Source organism: Pan troglodytes, chromosome 2 (genome assembly GCF_028858775.2).
Source record: "Pan troglodytes isolate AG18354 chromosome 2, NHGRI_mPanTro3-v2.0_pri, whole genome shotgun sequence".
NCBI classification, from domain to species: domain Eukaryota; kingdom Metazoa; phylum Chordata; class Mammalia; order Primates; family Hominidae; genus Pan; species Pan troglodytes.
The window spans coordinates 24,258,409-24,264,408 of NC_086015.1; the positions used below are offsets into that span (position 1 = coordinate 24,258,409).

The following is a 6,000-nucleotide window of genomic DNA, read 5'->3' on the forward strand; positions in this document are numbered from 1 at the left end:
CGATAGGATTTTCTAATATACAATCATGTCATCTGCAAACAGAGACAATTTGACTTCCTCTCTTGCTATTTGAATACACTGTATTTCTTTTTCTTGCCTGATTGCCCTGGCCAGAACTTCCAATACTATGTTGAATAGGAGTGGAGAGAGAGGGCATCCTTTTCTTGCACTGGTTTTCAAAGGGAATGCTTCTAGCTTTTGCCCATTCAGTATGATATTGGCTGTAGGTTTGTCATAAATAGCTCTTAATATTTTGAGATACATTCCATCAATGCCTAGTTTAATGAGAATTTTTATCATGAAGGGTATTGAGTTTTATCAAAGGCCTTTTCTGTATCTATTGAGATAATAATGTGGTTTTTGTCATTGGTTCTGTTTATGTGATGGATTACATTTATTGATTTGCACATGATGAACCAGTCTTGCATCCCAGGGATGAAGCCAACTTGATCAGGGTGGATAAGGTTTTTGATGTGCTGCTGGATTCGCTCTGCCAGTATTTTGTGGAGGATTTTCGCATCGATGTTCATCAGGGATGTTGGCCTGAAACTTTCCTTTTTGTTGTGTCTCTGCCAGGTTTTGGTATCAGGCTGATGCTGGCCTCATAAAATAAGTTAGGGAGGAGTCCTTGAATAGTTTTAGAAGGAAAGATCCTCTTTGTACCTGTGGTAGAATTTGGCTGTGAATCCATCTGGTCCTGGGCTTTTTTTGGTTGGTGGGCTATTACTGCTTCAGTTTCAGAACTTGTTATTGGTCTATTCAGGGATTCAACTTCTTCCTGGCTTAATACACCTGGAAGGTGTATTTGTCCAGGAATTTATCCATTTCCTCTAGATTTTCTAGTTTGTTTGTGGAGAGGTGTTTATAGTATTCTCTGATGGTAGCTTGTATTTCTGTGGGATCAGTGGTGATATCCCCTTTATCATTTTTTATTGTGTTTATTTTTTTCTTCTATCTTTTCTTTATTAGTCTGGCTAGTGGTCTTTGTATTTTGTTGATCTTTTCACAAAACCAGTTATTGATTTTTTGAAGGGTTTTTTATGTCTCTATCTCCTTCAGTTCTGCTCTGATCTTATTTCGTGTCTTCTGCTAGCTTTTGAATTTGTTTGCTCTTGCTTCTCTAGTTCTTTTAATTGTGATGTTAGGGTGTCAATTTAAGATCTTTCCTGCTTTCTCCTGTGGGCATATAGTGCTATGAATTTCCCTCTAAACACTTAAAATATGGAACACTTCATGAATTTGTGTATCTTCCTTGTGCAGGGGCCGTGGTAATCTTCTCTGTATCGTTACAATTTTAGTATATGTGCTGCTGAGCGAGCACCTTATTTGTTCTTCTTATCATAGAGGATCCAACATATACCTTTGTGATATTATCAGTATGTAAATGGTAGCTGAAGCCACATATATATAAATGACATGATCTGGAAGAATGTGTGGTGGAGAAAGAAAGAGTTGAAAATGGAACCCTGGAGAATAACAACGTTTAAGGTTCAGGCCTTTAAAGAAGTCTTTTTCCTGCAGATTGGGAAAGAGTAGCTAACCAAGTGAGAGATAACTCCAGGAAAATACAACATTTCAACTGTGATGGAGATATCAGGGATGTCAAATGCATCAGAAAGGTCTAGGAAGATAAGAATGGAAAAGTGCTATGTTTATCAACACAATTGTTCTATTCCTTTTGAAAGGTGAAGCTGGCTGGGCTTCTGGGTTGGGTGGGGACTTGGAGAACTTTTGTGTCTAGCTAAAGGATTGTAAATGCACCAACCAGCACTCTGTGTCTAGCTAAAGGATTGTAAACGCACCAACAGCCCTCTGTAAAATGCACCAATCAGCAGTCTGTAAAATGGACCAATCAGCAGTCTGTAATATGGACCAATCAGGGCTCCGTAAAATGGACCAATCAGCAGGATGTGGGCGGGACAAAATAAGGGAATAAAAGCTGGCCACCTGAGCCAGCAGCAGCAACCTGCTCAGGTCCCATTCCATGCTGTGGAAGCTTTGTTGTTTCGCTGTTCACAATAAATCTTGCTGCTGCTCACTCTGCGTCCGCACTACCTTTAACAGCTGTAACACTCACTGCGAAGGTCTGCGGCTTCACTCCTGAAGTCAGCGAGACCACGAACCCACCGGGAGGAACAAACAACTCTGGACGCACCAGCTTTAAGAGCTCACTGCGAAGGTCTGCGGCTTCACTCCTGAAGTCAGCAAGACCACGAACCTACTGGGAGGAACAAACAACTCTGGACGTGCCACCTTTAAGAGCTGTAACATTAACTGCGAAGGTCTGTGGCTTCACTCCTGAAGTCAGCGAAACCATGAACCCACCAGAAGGAAGAAACTCTGGACACATGTGAACATTTGAAGGAACAAACTCCGGACACACCATCCTTAAGAACTGTAACACTCACCACAAGAGTCCGTGGCTTCAATCTTGAAGTCAGCGAGACCAAGAAACCACTGGAAGGAGCCAATTCTGGACACATTTTGGCGACCACAAAGGGACTGTCCCCTATCGCCAAGCGGTGAGTACCATCAGACCCCTTTTGCTTGCTATTCTGTCCTATTTTTCCTTGGAATTTGGTGGCTAAATATCGGGCACCTGATGGCCAGTTAAATATGAGTAGCACAGCTGCTGGACTAAAGACACGGGTGTCAGGCTTTCTGGGAAAGGGTGATCTAACAACCCCCGACTCTTTGGAATTGGGAGCATTGCTTTGCTTGGAATCAGCTTCTGCTTTTCCTGTACTTCTGGGCTGAGCCGAGGGTCGGCAGAGAGGAAAGCCATTCAGCTCCAGGGTCCTGACAAGTTGTTGGTTGACCCGGCAGCCATGAGCGGAACTCTCAAAGTTACGTCGCCCAAGCGAGACTCACCCATGTGTCCTATCTATCCTGACCCTTGCCTCTTGGGTCCTAATGCTTGTCAGACAAACTTCCTCTGGCCTCTCTTCTCCGAGGCTAGTCCCACTTCTAAAAACCACTCCCTGTCTCTGGTGCTTTTCTAGTTTCTCCTATAAGAATGATTTCTAGTATAAACTCCAGGACTCTATTCCCTTCTTTAGGCACCCGGGCTTACCAATCAGAAAGACATAATTTTTGTCCAAAGCCCTGTTGTAGGGGGACTATCTGGAATTTTAGGATCCCTCCTCATACAAGCAGGCCTAACAAAAGCTATTCCTGAAGCTAGGATATGGGGACCCTCAGAAATTTTATCCTTCCTATTCATATAAGTGATGACAAAAGGCATCACTCTTCCAACTCTGGAGATCCCGTCCTTCCCTCAGGGTATGGCCCTCCACTTAATTTTTGGGGCATACCATCTTTATAAGACAGGGGAAAAGTCCCAATACTAACAAGAGAATGCTTAGGATTCTAACAGGTTTTTGAGAATGCATCAGTAAGGGCCACTAAATCCGATTTTTCTTGGTCCTTTTTGTGATCTAGGAGGACAGGCAAGGGTGCAGGTTTTCAAGAATGCGTCGGTAAGGGCCACTAAATCCGACATTCCTTGGCCCTCCTTGTGGTCTAGGAAGAAAACTAGTGTTTCTGCTACTGCATCAGTGAGCACAACTATTCAGATCAGCAGGGTCCAGGGACTGTTACGGGTTCTTGGGCAGGGGGAGAAACAAACAAACCAAAACTGTGGGAGGTTTTGTCTTTCAGCTGGGAGACACTCAGGCATCAACAGGTTCACCCTTGAAATGCATCCTAAGCCATTGGGACCAATTTGACCTGCAAACCCTGAAAAAAAGGCCCTTGCACTATAGCTTGGCCCCACTATTCTCTCTCTGATGGGGAAAAATGTCCACCTGAGGGAAGTATAAATTACAATACTATCCCGCAGGTTGACCTTTTCTGTAAGAGGAAAGGCAAATGGAGTGAAATACCTTATGTTGTAGCTTTCTTTTCATTGAAGGGGAATCCACAACTATGCAAAGCTTGCAATTTACATCCCACAAGAGGACCTCTCAGCTTACCCCCATATCCTAGCTTCCCTGTAGCTCCCTTTCCTATTAATGACAAGCCTCCTCTAATCTCCCCCACCCAGAAGGAAACAAGCAAAGAAATATCCAAAGGACCACAACCCCTGCCCCCCCCAGGCTATCGGTTATGTCCCATTCAAGCTGTAGGGGGAGGGGAATTTGGCCCAACCTGGGTACATGTCCCTTTCTCCCTCTCTGATTTAAAGCAGATCAAGGCAGACCTGTGGAAGTTTTCAGATGATCCTGATAGGTACATAGATGTTCTACAGGGTCTAGAGCAAACCTTCTATCTCGCTTGGAGAGATGTCATGCTATTGTTAGATCAAACCCTGGCCTTTAATGAAAAGAATGAGGCTTTACCTGCAGCCTGAGAGTTTGGAGATACCTGGTATGTTAGTCAAGTAAATGATAGAATGACAGTTGAAGAAAGGGACAAATTCCCTACCGGTCAGCAAGCTGTCCCCAGTATGGATCCCCACTGGGACCTCGACGCAGATCATGGGGACTGGAGTTGCAAACATCTGTTGACCTGTGTTCTAGAAGGACTAAGAAAAATTAGGAAGAAGCCCATGAATTATTCAATGATGTCTACCGTAACTCAGGGAAAGGAAGAAAATTCTTCTGCCTTCCTCAAGTAGCTACAGGAGGCCTTAAGGAAATATACTCCCCTGTCACCTGACTCCCTTGAGGGTCAGTTGATCCTAAAAGATAAGTTTATTACCCAATCAGCTGCAGATATCAAGAGAAAGCTCCAAAAGTGAGCCCTGGGCCCTGAACAAAATCTAGAGGCATTATTAAACCTGGCAACCTCGGTATTCTATAATAGGAAACAAGAGGAACAGGCTGAAAAGGAAAAGCGAGATTAGGGAAAGGCCACAGCCTTAGTCATGGCCCTTAGACAAACAAACCTTGGTGGTTCAGAGAGGACAGAAAATGGAGCAGGCCAATCACCTGGTAGGGCTTGTTATCGGTGTGGTGTGCAAGGACACTTTAAAAAAGATTGTCCAATGAGAAACAAGCTGCCCCCTCGCCCATGTCTGCTATGCCGAGGCAATCACTGGAAGGCACACTGCCCCAGAGGTCTAAGGTTTTGTGGGCCAGAAGCCCCCAACCAGATGATCCAACAACAAGACTGAGAATGCCCAGGGCAAGTGCCAGCTCATGTCATCACCCTCACTGACCCCCAGGTACATTTAACCATTGAGGGCCAGGAAATTGACTTCCTCCTGGACACTGGTGTGGCCTTCTCAGTGTTAATCTCCCATCCTGGACGACTGTCCTCAAGGTCCATTACCATCCGAGGAATCCTGGGACAGCCTGTAACCAGGTATTTCTCCCACCTCCTCAGTTGTAATTGGGAGACTTTGTTCTTTTCACATGCCTTTCTTGTTATGCCTGAAAGTCCCACACCCTTATTAGGGAGGGATATATTAGCCAAAGCTGGAGCTATTATCTACATGAATATGGGGAACAAGTTAACAATTTGTCCCCTGCTTGAGGAGGGAATCAACCCTGAAGTCTGGGCATTGGAAGGAACAAACTCAAGCTCCAGCCTTAAGCCTTCACACAGGATGAAACTTTTCTTTATATGTCACAGAGAGAGCAGGAATAGCTCTTAGGGTCCTTACTGAGACTCGTGGAACAACCCCACAACTAGTGGCATACCTAAGTAAGGAAATTGATGTAGTAGCAAAAGGCTGGCCTCACTGTTTATGGGTAGTTGTGGCGGTGGCTGTCTTAGTGTCAGAGGCTATCAAAATAATACAAGGAAAATATCTCACTGTCTGGACTACTCATGATGTAAATGGCATACTGGGTGCCAAAGGAAGTTTATGGCTATCAGACAACCGCCTGCTTAGATACCAGTTGCTACTCCTTGAGGGATCAGTGCTTAAAATATGTACGTGTGCAGCCCTCAACCCTGTCACTTTTCTCCCAGAAGATGGGGAACCAATCGAGCTTGACTGCCAACAAATTATAGTCCAGACTTATGCCGCCTGAGATGATCTCTTGGAAGTCC

At 44.6% G+C, this 6,000-nt stretch overlaps 1 non-coding gene across 1 annotated transcript; it reads right to left on the bottom strand.

Annotated features, from left to right (window-relative positions):
- Nucleotides 1–1,215: 1,215 nt before the first annotated feature.
- LOC112208712 (U6 spliceosomal RNA) lies at nucleotides 1,216–1,321 on the bottom strand. Its single transcript, XR_002943290.1, has one exon. It is a non-coding gene; the product is annotated as a U6 spliceosomal RNA (small nuclear RNA).
- Between the last annotated feature and the right edge of the window lie 4,679 nt (nucleotides 1,322–6,000).